Source organism: Triturus cristatus, chromosome 10 (assembly GCF_964204655.1).
Source record: "Triturus cristatus chromosome 10, aTriCri1.1, whole genome shotgun sequence".
NCBI classification, from domain to species: Eukaryota; Metazoa; Chordata; class Amphibia; order Caudata; family Salamandridae; genus Triturus; species Triturus cristatus.
Window position 1 is genome coordinate 1,242,255,585 of NC_140593.1, and position 15,359 is coordinate 1,242,270,943.

Genomic DNA, 15,359 nt, shown 5'->3' on the forward strand with positions numbered 1-15,359 from the left:
TGCTCTTACATGTACATGTATATGTATATATACGTTTCTGTGCACATCTTTTATGCTACAGAGACTTGTTAATGGAGAAGGCAACTACTTGGATATTGAACTATGGTGACTTCTCATGCACAAGTGGTGTCTCACTAGAGAGATCAGTCCTGGTTCTCACTTTAGTATACAAAGCTCTCATATAAGAGAGAGATTTTGGCACAGAGGCCAGTGCATCCTCATACTCTACTACGCACTGTTATCAGCTGGTGGAGATGTGATAATGGATAGGGCAGTTCTTTTGCACATGTCACTATATATGCCTGTGACTCAGGAGAGAACTTTCAGCGGAGACGTCTGTCCCTGATCACAGCCTACTATGCCTGCCTGTCCCCAAAGGGAGAGGCCTGAGGGACAGGTGAATGTGTCCTCACATCCAACTATCCATACCAATCAACCAAGTCCCAGGTCTCAGCAGATAGCATACTCCATTTCTATACCCTACTATGCACATTCATCACCAAAAAGAGAGGTAGGACCAGAGAGAGCAGTCTCTATCCAAAGTCTACTACACATGTGTTACTCATAGGTCTGAGCTGACAGAGCACTCTCTCTCCAGATCGTAGTCTCTATGCTTGTTATCCAAGACAGACTGATCAGCATAGAGGCTATTTCCCTCCCACACCCTAGTTGTACACCTGTCACCCTAGGGGGAGGTGTGAGCAGACAGGGGAGCCCCTCCTCACACCCTACTATGCATACCCCTCATCTCAGAGAGAGTTCTCAGCATACAGGTCAGTTCCTCCACACACATACTGTGTGGACCGGTGATCCAAGACAGGGCTGTCAGCAGAGAGGCCAGTCCATTCCCCACACCCTACATTGTATACCCATTTCTATGGAGAGAGGTATGAGCACAGATGTCAGTGTAGAGGCCAGTCACTCCCCCACACTCTACTATAAACATCAGTCATTCAATAGAGGGGTCTCTGTGGAGAAGTCAGCCCCTCCATAAACTGTATTAAGTTCACCAATCATCCGAGACAGAGGTCTCAGAGGAGAGGCCAGTTTCTCCACACACTCTACTACACACACCCATCATCCCAGAGAGCGAGATCTCGTCAGAGAGGTTAGTCTCTCTCCACACTCTACTGCACACTTCTGTCAGCCCAAAGAGAGGTCTAAGTGGCAAGGGTTGTCTCTCTTACCCTTCTACGCACACCCATCATTACAGAGAGAGGTCTTAGCAGAGACCCAGTCCCTTCACACATTCTACTTTGGACGCTTGTCATCTGACAGAGAGGTCTTAAAAGAGAGATCAGTCCCTCACCACATCCTGCTATGCATATTTGTCATCCGACAGACATTTCTCAGCGAAGAGGCCAATCTCTCTGCACTCTCTGTAAACCCTTTTACGCACACCCGTCTTCCGAGAGAGGGGTCTTAGCTGAGAGGTCAGCCCCTTCACACACCCTACTGTGGTCATCCATATTCTGAGAGAGAAGTCTCAGTAGAGAGGCCTGTCCCACCCACATCATACTATGCATACTGGCCACCCTGAGGAGAGATGTCAGCGGAGAAGCCAGTCTTTCCTTACACCCTACTATGCACTCCTCTTATACTGTGGAAAGCTCCGAGTGGAGAGTCCACTTTTTCCCCCTACCCTAGTAGTGGGAACTATAAAGCAAAGGTACAATAATCAACCAGAGTGCAATATCTATCCTCAAAAAATAAAATTATGATCTTGTGAGACTCTCGCAGGATCATAAAAAAGTAGGGAGGGGTAGAGGAAATCTGCCTGAGGAGAGATGTCACAGCGTTTAGAGTTATGTGTTTCTACATTTTACTACCCACACCTAAGGATTCAGAATTGTTATCCATGAGATATAGGCTAAATGTTTGAGCTTGGGAGAGTCTCACAAGAGTCTGACAAACATGCGAGTAGAGGCAGATATTTGTGTACTCTCGCTTTTGCAAGAGTCTTATGGGTGTCAGTATAACCCCCAAAAAAGGTAGCTATGACGCACAAGAACCACATAAGGTAGCAATAGGGTGGCTCTGACAAGAGCCTTTGTGTTTATGATGTGTAATTCAGTTACACATAGAATTGGATGCATTCCTTGATGTTATTGAGGAAGATCCAGTTCCCTTCTGCAGTGAAATGCATTCCATATCACCTGACTACACCTAGCATATCAAAAACGGATATTGGTATGATATTTAGAACCCATGCCATGTTCACGGAGAAATGCAAAAACTGTTTAATTGACATGCTTCTGGGACTTCTCAATCTTAGAACAAAACTCTTTGGAACATTACCACTTTTGCCTTTGACATATATTAGAATATACAAAGGCAATGTGAGGAAAGATAGACATCAATTGTGAAAAGGTATCCTTCATTTGGATTTCAAGAGCAACCTCTGTGATTGTGCCTCGGTCATTGCCACCACAGTGCACTATCATCATATCTGGATGCTCACAATCTAAAATGCTCTTAACCATTGCTAACAATTGGTATCACTTCGTACCTTGTTGGCCAATCCAAGTGATGTCCAAGTTTGGAAATCCGAGATTCTTGTCAATACTACAATTAATGGCATATTATCTAGCTAGTGGATAATGCTGTGTCTCAAAATGCAGAGGTGAACCATGGTGCAGTGTGGAAATCTAAGTCACAAGAGGAGTGCTCAGCAGAATGAGTAAACTCCAGGAGCAAAATAGAGTTATATGAGGACAGAAAAATAGACGGGTGACAAAATTATAAATGTAATTGGTAGATTTTTTGCAGTTACAAAAGTAGGTTTGGTTGTGACCAACTGTTGTTTATTTGGTGTATAGTTACTTGATAAACAGTATGAGTTTTTCTATTGGGTGATTTTGTACAGTCTGACAAGAGGTTCGCGAGTACTGCCCCCTCTGACTGCACGCAAGCGATTGTCTACCTGGCACTCATGAGCTTCAAGCGAACTCTTGTGAGAGGCTCACTAGAGTCATCAAGTATGATGGGCTTTTCCTGGCTCTCACGAGAAAAAAAGGAAAACATACTACAAACAAGATAGTTAATGTAACTATAGGGTAGCTCTAAAAAGAGCCATTTTGTTAAAAAATGTTAACAATTTTAAATTTGTTTCTGTTTTCAAACTTTTTTTTAAAAAAATCTTTTTAAATTTTAGTTCAGGATAGAACTAAAACATACAACTTGGGGGAAAATAACATCAACATTTCCTTAAAAACAAAGGGCCCGATTCACAGAACTAACTTAAGACAAAATCCTAAACTTACTACCATTTTGGTATTCACAGAAGGTACTTACTCATTTTGGTATTCACAGAAGGCACTTACTCATTTAGGTATTCACAGAAGTTAGGACTCCTAACTTTAGGACTCCTAAATGCCTTCTGTGAATACCGAAAGTCTTAAAATTAGGATTTTTCTCAGTTTAGTAGTAGTATAGTTAGGACGCCTAACTTTAGAACTCCTAAATGCCTTCTGTGAAAACCGAAAGTCTTAAAATTAGGATTTTTCTCAATTTAGTAGTACTGAAGTTAGGACTCCTAACTTTAGGACTCCTAAATGCCTTCTGTGAATACCGAAAGCCTTAAAATTAGGATTTTTCTCAGTTTAGTAGTAGTATAGTTAGGACTCCTAACTTTAGAACTCCTAAATGCCTTCTGTGAATACCGAAAGCCTTAAAATTAGGATTTTTCTCAGTTTAGTAGTAGTAAAGTTAGGACTCCTAACTTTAGGACTCCTAAACTGAGAAAAATCCAAATTTTAAGACTTTCGGTATTCACAGAAGGCATTTAGGAGTCCTAAAGTTAGGACTCCTAACTTCTGTGAATAACGAAATGAGTAAGTGCCTTCTGTGAATACCAAAATGAGTAAGTGCCTTCTGTGAATAAGAAAATGGTAGTAAGTTTAGGATTTTGTCTTAAGTTAGTTCTGTGAATCGGGCCCAAAGAGAAGAAAATTCCGAAAAAAAATCTTTTTAAATTTTAGTTCAGGATAGAACTAAAACATACAACTTGGGGGAAAATAACATCAACATTTCCTTAAAAACAAAGGGCCCGATTCACAGAACTAACTTAAGACAAAATCCTACTCATTTCGATATTCACAGAAGTTAGGACTCCTAACTTTAGGACTCCTAAATGCCTTCTGTGAATACCGAAAGTCTTAAAATTAGGATTTTTCTCAGTTTAGTAGTAGTATAGTTAGGACTCCTAACTTTAGAACTCCTAAATGCCTTCTGTGAAAACCGAAAGTCTTAAAATTAGGATTTTTCTCAATTTAGTAGTACTGAAGTTAGGACTCCTAACTTTAGGACTCCTAAATGCCTTCTGTGAATACCGAAAGCCTTAAAATTAGGATTTTTCTCAGTTTAGTAGTAGTATAGTTAGGACTCCTAACTTTAGAACTCCTAAATGCCTTCTGTGAATACCAAAAGTCTTAAAATTAGGATTTTTCTCAATTTAGTAGTAGTAAAGTTAGGAGTCCTAACTTTAGGACTCCTAAACTGAGAAAAATCCAAATTTTAAGACTTTCGGTATTCACAGAAGGCATTTAGGAGTCCTAAAGTTAGGACTCCTAACTTCTGTGAATAACGAAATGAGTAAGTGCCTTCTGTGAATACCAAAATGAGTAAGTGCCTTCTGTGAATAAGAAAATGGTAGTAAGTTTAGGATTTTGTCTTAAGTTAGTTCTGTGAATCGGGCCCAAAGAGAAGAAAATTCCGAAAAAAAATCTGTTTTAAAAAAAACTACTGCCTATGGGGGCATTTGTGATCTTGGACAAGCTTGTCCTGTGCAGACCTGCTTGTCTAAAATGAAAAAATTATCTACATACATAAGCAGCAAAAAGGTGCTTTATTAAGATCAGCAGGGTTGTTATCTGGTTAAGCACTCAGTACCTGACAGGCACAGTATCTCCAGGTTTAAATGAGGTGAAAGCCGCTGACGAGTTGTCTTTTTCAAAGCACGAGCAAGTATTTGTGGATGCATAGACCTAAGGTGCCTCCACATGCCTGTTATACTCATACTACACTGTTTGTTTCTACTCCTCCGGTAGAACTCTTTCTCGCAAAGTTTTCAGATAACAAACTTTGCAGAGACTTTTTTTACCATCTGGCCTCATGTCAAAAAATTGCCACACCAAAGACTATTAGGCAGGTGACAGCACCAGGCTGCTCATTAGAATCTAATTAAGGCATTTTTCTATGCTAAAACAAAAAGGCAAACAGAGCACGACAACAAGACCTACCCACTGAAAAATCCAATAGGCAAATAAACCAAAAGGATGGAATCTAACTTTTGTAAGTAAAGACCGCCATATGAGTCAATCACAACTCTTACTGTGTTTCCTCTACCAGGCCTCTCGCGAGAGTCTCGCAAGTTCGTGAAAAAACTATTGCTTTATATATTGAATGGAACAATTCCTAATCAATTTTACTTAGTTAATCAACATCTTTAATATCTTACTTTGTTCAGAATTTGAAGAAAACTAATTTTTTACGTTAATTCCAAATGTACAATCACGCTCGTAGTTTGTGAGAGCAGAGTAGAAAGTATAGCCCCCTCGGAGTCCATGCAGGTGATGTGTTTTCGATGCCTGTGAGCATCTCGTGAGAGTTATCAGTTTGTAAAAAATAAAATAATTATAACACACATATCTAAATGACTACCTTATTATAGATTACCGTAAAACAATAACGGAACACATGAAAAAAACTCTATACAGCACTTTAAAAAGAAATTATAACTCTACGTTATGGCATGGCATTAGAGCTATGAACTGAACTACAAATTAGCTCAGAATAACATGAAGCACCTTTACTGCTATCATATATACAACCCCCATAGGTAAAGCAAGTTTGCGTTATAGTTAGGAAAAGCGTTTTTTGACTTGCCTATAACTTTGGCACCAGTTGACGAATCTTCACAAAGTTTTCCCCAAAAAGTATGCCCTGATTCTTGCTGTGCATGGAATGTTTCAGGGCGATCCATCAAGTGGGGGGCCGAGAAAAAAAGTGTTTTTCACATGTTAATTCGCACAGAGATTTTAGTCCTGACTACAGCCAGAACCGCTGGATGGACTTACATCAAATTTGGATGAGAGGTATCTCTTGGTCCAGAAAGTGCCCTTTTTAGGTCTTGCCTAGCGACGCAGCGCATGCGCGGAGCACGCCTTGGCGAGATCTATTGTTGCCGCTTTCTGTGCCGAAGGGAGACAGGACATGTTACGTGCCCGGACAGGCAATGTGCACGTGCCCGGCGCGTGCCTTGACAGGCGATGTGCACGTGCACGGCTCACGTCGTTTGAGCACAACCCTCCTGCCCCGCGCTTTCACGGCAACAGCTTGTCTTTCGCTTGGGCCCAGGTTTGCTTTGCATCTTAACAGGGAGTGCAGAGCCGTTAGCTGGCGGTGCCCACTGTTCACTAGTAATGATGAAGCCAGCTTGACAGCTGCATAAATCACTGCGAGATACCCCTGACAGACTGCAGCATTAGACTTTGTTAAAGACCACCCAGGTTCATTTCAGAGGCGGCCTGCAGAGGCAATGTACACCACCACAGTGCAGAATCCTTAATCCCTTTTTACCCAGGTGTTTTTTTACAGGTCGGAATCGACCTTACACTGAAATTCAAAACACTGCGGTTTGACCATAAGCCTTGAACAAGTGCTTAGCTGGGGTGTTGAATGAACGAACAAAGACAATGTAATTTTTCATTTACTTTAGAAAGAATCATTTTAAGTGGAGCCTTTGCCTTTGTTTATCCCCCCTCAGATTGTGGAGGGTTCGCAAGAAAGGTTTTTCGTTTTCGGGAGGCAAGCTAAACGATAGAGACTTCTTTCTAAACGCAATCAGGAATTGTGTCAGTTTGTTTGTAAATGCATTTCAGGACGTTGTGCAGGAACGGGACTTGAGCCTGCCGCTCCTATTTTAGGAGAGTGGATGTTTTACAACAGTTTTCCTTCTGTGTAGAGCAGGGTGCTAAATTCCCTTCCTCTGTACGTAAAGATGATGTCATGCCACTAAACGTACTCACTGCACACTGCAAACATATTTGTGCGGTTATTCATGTAGCACTTCAAAAAAGTCTGAGTTGTCTCCTCACATTGCCATAGACCCTTATTGCCGTGGCACCACTCCTAAAACAGAAGTGTCAGGAGCTAAATTATCAAATGTTGTCACGTCACAGGACGTAACATCATTTTTTATTTTTTTTGCAGATTTATATAGCGCAAGCTCGACCCGAAGGTATTGGAGCGCTTTACATGAGCACAGGTTACGTTACATATTCAGGCACGGGAAGATTAAGGGGCATATTACCAAGGGCGTCTTCGCCCCTTTAGCAGCACTTTTTGCCGCTAAAGCAGCAATATTTTAATCGCCCTATCAGCAAGCTGTCGCTAACAGCTGTTAGCGACAGCTTTATGGTGAAAACGACCGTTTTGGGGGCCGCTTTGCATGTCAGCGATATTCATCGCTAATGACATGCAAAGTAGGCGTTCCCGACCAAAAGACCACGGAAACAGCCGCTAACAAACCCAACGCCTATTAGCAATGAGGCCCCGGCCCCAGTTAGCGATGACAAAGATCGCGCTAACCGGGGTTATCGCAGGAATTTTTACACCTGCTAAAATCCTGACTTAGCCATTATCCTCAATGGGGGGTGGATTCTAAGGCTGAATCCTCCCAAGCCTCTTAGCAAGCTTTACGTTAGCGATAAAAGTTTTATCGCTGTTTCACTTGTGTTTTTGGTGGATTTCGCCGCTATCGCTGGATTTTTTATCCCATTGGAGATATACGTTGGTAATAACGTGCTATCTCCGAGATAGGATCCAGCGATAGACGGCGATAAAAAAATATACGCTAAGCGCGATTTGCGATATTTATTGCACACCCTTGCTAAAATGCCCCTAATTGATTTGCCCAGAATCACAGGATGTGGACGCGACCCGAGAATCGAACCCTGGTTTCCAGCACCAAAGTCGGCAGTCTAGCCGACGGACCACATCCTCTCCATAGGATGTGATGCTTTCCCTTTGACTTCATGGTAGGGCACCGATAACAATCTAAGAGTCTGGGTTTTCTCTTTCTTTAGGGAGATTTTAGTCACCTAAGGCTCGATTTGCAAACCTTTTTGCTTATCTAAGTATCACTTGCTTCATCATTACGAATTTAAGAGGGTGAAAAACAGGGACCAGAATTACCAAGAGTTATCACCCCCTAATTATGCACATTCCGAGTTCTAGTCTCCCGAACGGGGATTAACCTGCAGAACCCTATATTTCAGGGTCATTTTATGCATGCTTTCCTGGATTCCGAGACTGGTCTGCTCACATTTACCACCTACTGTGAGACAAGCTGGAGGGTGTGAGGGGTAGATCAAGGCAGGACTCTGCTTGGAGGAGCCTTCATGGTTCCATCCTTCATTGTTCGGCTGTTGCTATTAAAGGGGATTGCGTAGGGGCCTGGGGCCTGGGCAGTGGCTCACTATGCACTCTGCCTCTTACTGGAGATTTTAGCAGGTGTGTTTCTACACCTGGTAAATTGGGCCAATATCCCCGCACCTGGCAATTTCATGTTCCAGAAAAACATCTCACCCAGAATCAGCTGGGTTGGCCACCACCCTGGTTGACCACGAAGGAGAACCTAAGTCGCACAAAAAAACATTTGAGCGCATACCCTCCCAATGCTGGTTCGCAGCATAAGAAGCTGGGGAATTTCACACTTGCAAAGGGCATTTGCGAAAGTGGAAATCGAACCAATAAAATGGATTTTCTTCATTGTTAAAGTAGCAGTAGGAGTGGGCTTGTGGACATTGCTGTGTGAACCTACCTACTAAATAGGTAAACACCCACAAATGCATATCATCGCGGGTACAGGAATACACCTTGCAGGCGGTTTTCCACACAGGAAAGGCACACAAACGCAGATTTTTGTAACTATGATGAAGGAAACTGTTTACTTCTTTTAAAGAAATGAATGTGCTTCTTATCCTTGTGAAGATTAAACCTTTCTCCCCGACCTTTGGGCAAGGCTAGGTCAGTTTGTAACAAGCATTTGCAATGCAATAGGTCTCGCATTTATGCGAGTTTGAGCTATTGCCATTGTAAATGACATTGCCTTTTATTTATGTTTTGATTTTAAAAACATAAATAAAAGGCATTTTTATTTACAATGCCAATAGCTTAAACTCTCGCAAATGCGAGACCTATTGCATTGCAAATGCTTGTTGTTATTTGGTGTAAATCCATTCAGTAGTTTTTGAGATATTAAAGGGAATGTAAATTTGTATATATAGGGACGCAGATCCTTCACAGATCCAACAGTCCCTGTGCTGAATGTGATAGGCTCTTGGGATTCAGCTGCAGACAAGTCCCCAAACAATTTAAAAAAACAAGAGAAGTGGGCAGGGTAGGAATTCCCACACCTCTAGGCCTCTTGGAGAGTTCCTGCAAAAACCCCGCATGAGTCAAAAAAGCATTTGTTTTCCAGCAGGAGTCCTGCTGGATTAGTGGATGACGCCAAATTTTTTTTTTAAAAAGAAGCACGGACTCCCGTGCTTCTCTACATTTAAGTCCCTGAGTGGACCATGTCCCAGGGGCATGCGAGAAGTAAAAGGAGGGGGGCACACGGAGCCCTCCTCCAGGGGCTTTATTAAGCCCCAGAGAGCACCACCTCCCCGGGGCTTATAAGTTAATAAGGGTGGGGGCGCTCAGAACCCCCTGGGATCACCACCTCCCCAGGGAGACATACAAAAAATTAATTGGAGTGCGCAGACCACGCCCGTCCCCTGGGACCACCACATCCCCAGGGCAAAACTACATATATTTAAGAGGAGGGTCTTTGCAGACCCCTGGCCCCAGTGACCACTACCTCCCTAGAGCTTTCTATTGGATTTAAGGAAGAGGACCCCGTGGACCCCCTGCGGTTCTCATCCCTGGGGACCACCACCTCCCGGGGCAGGCCTGTTAAAGTAAAAGGAGGGGGCCATGCGGCCCTCCACCTGGAGCCAATAAAGGCCTTGGGGACCACCAAACCCCAGGGCCAGCTGCTGCTATGTCCCAGGGGCCCAACCCAGGACGTAGCTGTTTGCTGTGGCTTGCCAGGAACTTTGACAGCTCCCACCAAGCCACAGCACACACTCCACTTTCAGCAAGCAAGAGCGGATAAATGCTCTAGCTTCCTGGAAGCAGATATTTCACCTGTTTCCCTGCCAACTGTCAAGTGGGCTGGGAAATAGACAAAATGATTTCTCTCACAGACAGGGAGCTGCATGTTTAGCAGCTCCCTGTCTGTAAAAGCAATGCCGGCTCCCACAGATGGTGGGGAGCCAGCAAGGACCGCGGGGGCCTTGAGGCTCCCCCTGTGGGCCCCATCGGAAAAAAGGTGAAAGAGACAAAATAAAGGTCAGAAATGAGCAGCAAAAGGCAGAAAAAGGTCAGAAACAAGCAAAAAGAGGCAGACTAAAGGTCGACTATGAGCTGAAAGAGGCACAATAAAGGTCAGAAGCAAGCATAAAGAGGCAAAATAGATGTTAGAATTGAGCAGCAATAGGCAAGATAAAGGTTAGAAACTAGCAGAAAGGCAGAATAAAGGTCAGAAAGGCAAAATAGAGATCAGAAAGGAGCAAAAAGAGGCAAAATAGAAATCAGAAAGGAGCAGAAAGAGGCCCTGAACAACTCTCAACAGCCAAGGGGGCTTCATCCTACAACCAGTATTGCACCAGGAGGCCCCTCTGCAGAGTGATTGAGAACAGGCGGGGCCTTTTACAAGGTTTCAGCAATCCTGCTGTGGCAGACTTACTTGTGGCAACAATAGGTGTTCTTGGCCCCATAGACCTTCAGCAACCAAGCATTTGCAGAGTGGTTGAGAAAGGCAGCGGGCCTCTTGCGAGGTTTCAGCAATCCAGCTGTGGGGGACTTACTTGTGGCAACAATAGGGTTCTTGGCCCCATAGAGGCTCAGCAGCCAAGCGAAGTTAGTCAACCAACCAGTAGTGTGCCAGGAGTCACGTTTGCAGAGTAGTTGAGAAAGGGGGTGGGGCCTCCGACGAGGTCTCAGCAATCCCACTGTGTGGGACTAACTGGTGGCAACAGTAGAGGTTCTTGGCCCCTAATGACACTCAGCAGCTAAGACGACTTCATCCCCAACCAGTAGTGCGCCAGGAGGCGCGTTTACAGAGTGGTTGAGAAAGGCGGCAGGTCCTCCAATGAGGTCTCAGCATTTCTGCTGTGAGGGATTACTAATGGCAACAATAAGGGTTGTTGGCCCCCAACAGTCTCAGCAGCCAAGGGGACTTCATTAGGGGTGACCGAGCAATTCTCCCCCCACTCATGGGACTCTGTGGAATTTGGCAGAGTATTTCAGTAAAGTGAAACTCCACCCAGGCCTACAGACAAGAAGCAGAAAACGAGCAGCACTCACTCAGGCACTCATGTACCCACTCACAGAACAACTCCGACACTCTCACCACCACTCAGAGACCCGTTCACTTATGCACCCACTTACAAAGGGAACTCAGAAATGTACACACAGACACAGACACTCATGCACCCACTCATACTCTCTCACCAACTCGCAGACCCTCTCAGAGACTCACATACCCACTCACAGACCCACTCAGACACTCATATACCCACTTCAGCCCCACTCATGCACTCTCACACCCACTTACAAACCCACTGAGACACTAATACACCCACTGAGACACTCATGCACTCACTCAGTGTCAAAGGCTAGTAGCTACAGTTAGGATTTTTTTTTTTAAACATTACAAATTCACTTGAAAAACCAAGGTTTACAGGGACGTTATAGTTAGGAAATATAATTTTTAAAAAGCTTAGAAATTCACTGAAAAGAAAGGTTACAGGGACGTTATAATTAGGCTCATATTTCACTTGTACAAGAACCAGAGAAATTCTGAAGTTTTAGTTACCAGAGTTAACTATAACTTACGCCTCCGCAATGCACTGCTTATGACCTCATATATTACATCACTCATGACATGGTCAGTGACATCACTGATGACATCTCAAATAACATCAATGATGACATCACTGATGCCATCATCCACAGAAACACTCACACACCCATACAACCTCTCATACATCAACACAGCCACACAACCATTCACATACCTATTCACGACCCATACAAGTACTCACACACCCACTCACTGATCCATAGAGCCACTCACAGATCCACTCACTTATACAGCCACTCACACAACCACTAACTCACCCATATAGCCACTCATTCACCCACTTACTCACCAATACAGCCACTGACACATCCAGTCAAGTTCAACTTTAAGTTGTCTTTATTCGATCTTCCGAGGACAGATCATAAAAGGTACACACAATAAAAACAAACTTCATTATAAACACACATATTAAAAAATGACAACCACATCTTAAAAGTAGGACAAGTCCTTGTGAAAGTCCATATCGTGTAAGGTAGAGACTACCACTTTTGTAGACGTATAAAGACACATCCAGTCATGTAGATATACAGACCCTAACACATGCACTTATACACCCATGCAGACACTCATACACCAGTTAGTCACCCATATAGCTACTCACACAATGTATTCACTCATCTTTACAGTCAGTCATACAGCCTCTCAACCATGCATTCACTCACACACACACTCACTTACTCATACAGATACTACACATGTACTCACTCACCTATGCAATCATTAACATAAGCCCACACTCACCCGTACAGGCACTTTCCCATTTACTCAGTCACCCATACAGTCACTTATACCCACTCACTCACCCATAAAACACTAATATACCCAGTCACTCACCCATACAGCCACTCACACACCCAATCACTAACCTTTACATGCCTCTCACATGCCTACTCACTCACTCATACACCCCTGACACACCCACTCATTCACCCATACAGCCACTCACATACACACTAACACACTGATACACTCACACCCACTCACCCATACAGCCACTCACTCACTCACTCATATAGATACTAACACATGCAGGCACTCACACACTGAGTCAGTCACCCATATAGCTACTCACACAATGTATTCACTCACCCATACAGTCAGTCATACAGCCTCTCAACCATTCATTCACTCACACAAACACTTGCTTACTCATACAGATACTAACACATGGACTCACTCACCTATGCAATCATTTACACAAGCACAACCTCATCCATACAGGCCCTCTCACATTTACTCACTCACCCATACAGTCACTTACACCCAGTCACTCACCCATAAAACACTAATGCACCCAGTCATTCACTCATACACCCCTGACACACCCACTCATTCACTCATACAGCTACTGACACACACACTAACATACCAATAGTCACTCACACCCACTCACCCATAAAGCCACTCACACACTCACTCACTCACCCATACAGCCACTCATACATCCACTCACTCACTTAAACAGCCACACACACAGCCACTCACTCACCCATACAGCTAGTCACACAGCCACTCACTCACCCATACAGCCACTCATACACCCATTCACACACTCATACAGCCACTCACACAACCACTCACATACAGATACACAGTCACACAGCCTCTCTCACTCACCAATGACCCCACCAGAACCATCTTCCACAGATGCATGACAAACATCGCCAACTAGATGAAGAACAACTGCCTGCAGCTGAAAAGAGACAAAATGGTAGTACTGATCTTTGGCAACAGCAGCAACACATGGAATGACTCCTGATGGTCATCTGACCTAAGACCTGCACCCACTCCATTCAACCACACCAGAAATCTCACAATCATCATTAACAACAAGCTCACCATGAAATCACAGATCAACGCAGTTTCCTCCGCCTGCTTCCTCACTCTGCACATGCTACATAAGATCTTCAAGTGGCTACCTCTACTCACGAGATGCACCATGACACAACCACTCATCAAGATCCGACTGGACTATGGCAATGCCCTCCAAGAAGGAATCGCTGTACACCTTCTACAGAGACTTCAGACCATACAGAGCGCTGCAGCCAGACTCATCCTCGGCCTTCCTCAATGAACCCACATCACACCCCACCTCAGGATATTCCACTGGCTCCCCGTAAAGAAGAGATGCCAATTCAATATGCTGACCCACGCACACAAGGCTATAAACAACCAAGGACCCACCCACATTAACCACAGCCTGAACTTCTAACAACCATTGAGAAGACTACGCTCCACCTCCCTTTCTCTTTCCAATACTCCCCTCATCTACTGGAGCAGAAGTGGAGGACACTACTTCTCCCACATCACAGCAAAGACCTGGAACAGCCTCCCCACGCACCTCCGGACCATCGCCTCACTTCCGTTATTCCGAATGCCCCCAAGACCTGGCTGTTCGAGTAAGCCTCTAGGGCCTGCAAGCACCTGGATACCCTATCAGGTGATTAGCCGTGCTTTATAAATCCTGATTGATTGGTTTGACAGGCACTCACATAATATATGATAGATATAGTATCACTCATTACTAGGACACAAACTACATTAATTTAAGTAATTTAGTAGTTTACTATATATACTTAACACTCATAAACTTTTAGAAAACGCTCACACTTAATGGATGATGTCATCAGTGATATAATTTGAGATGTAATCAGTGATGTCATCGGTGATGTCAGTGACCATGTCATGAGTGATGTAATATGTGAGGTCATAAGCGGTGCATTGCAGGGGTGTAAGTTATAGTTAGCTCAAGTAACTAAACTGCTGAATTTCACTGGTTTTGTACGAGTGAAATCTGAGCCTAACTATAATGTTCCTGTAACCTTTGTTTTTTTCTGTGAATTTCTAAGGTTTTTTTAAATTCTATCTCCTAACTATAACGCCCCTGTAACCTTTGTTTTTTTTTCAGGGAATTTCTAAGATTTTTTAAAATTGTATTTCCTAACTGTAATGTCCCTGTAACCTATGGTTTTTTCACTGAATTTGTAAGGTTTTTTTTAACCCTATTACTTAACTATAACATCCCTGTTACCTTTGGTTGGTTCAGTGAATTTCTATGGTGTTTTTTAATTATATTTCCTAACTATAACATTCCTGTTACCTTTTTTTCAAGAAGGATGGACGGTGCACTCGTTGTGGAGTCAAAAATCTAGCACCCAAATGTGAGAAGGTGGCCTGATATATGCTGTCCACTAGTTCTAGTGGGCACCTTGTATCAGTCCAAACAACCCCTTATGGTGATAGGTTAAAGACAACCTTTATTGAAAGCTATCTTAGTGGTAGCTATGGAGAGCAGCCTTCAGGCTAAGTCTTGAAGGAATGTAAATCAGCTTGTTTTACCAGTCTATAATCTCTTGAATGACCAAATGAAAGGACAACCACACCA

The 15,359-nt window shown here is 43.5% G+C and overlaps 1 long non-coding RNA gene across 1 annotated transcript in view; it reads right to left on the minus strand.

The window, feature by feature from the left end:
- LOC146797183 (uncharacterized) overlaps positions 1-15,359 on the minus strand; it is a 73,569-nt gene that overhangs the window by 38,287 nt on the left and 19,923 nt on the right. The window lies entirely within an intron of this gene.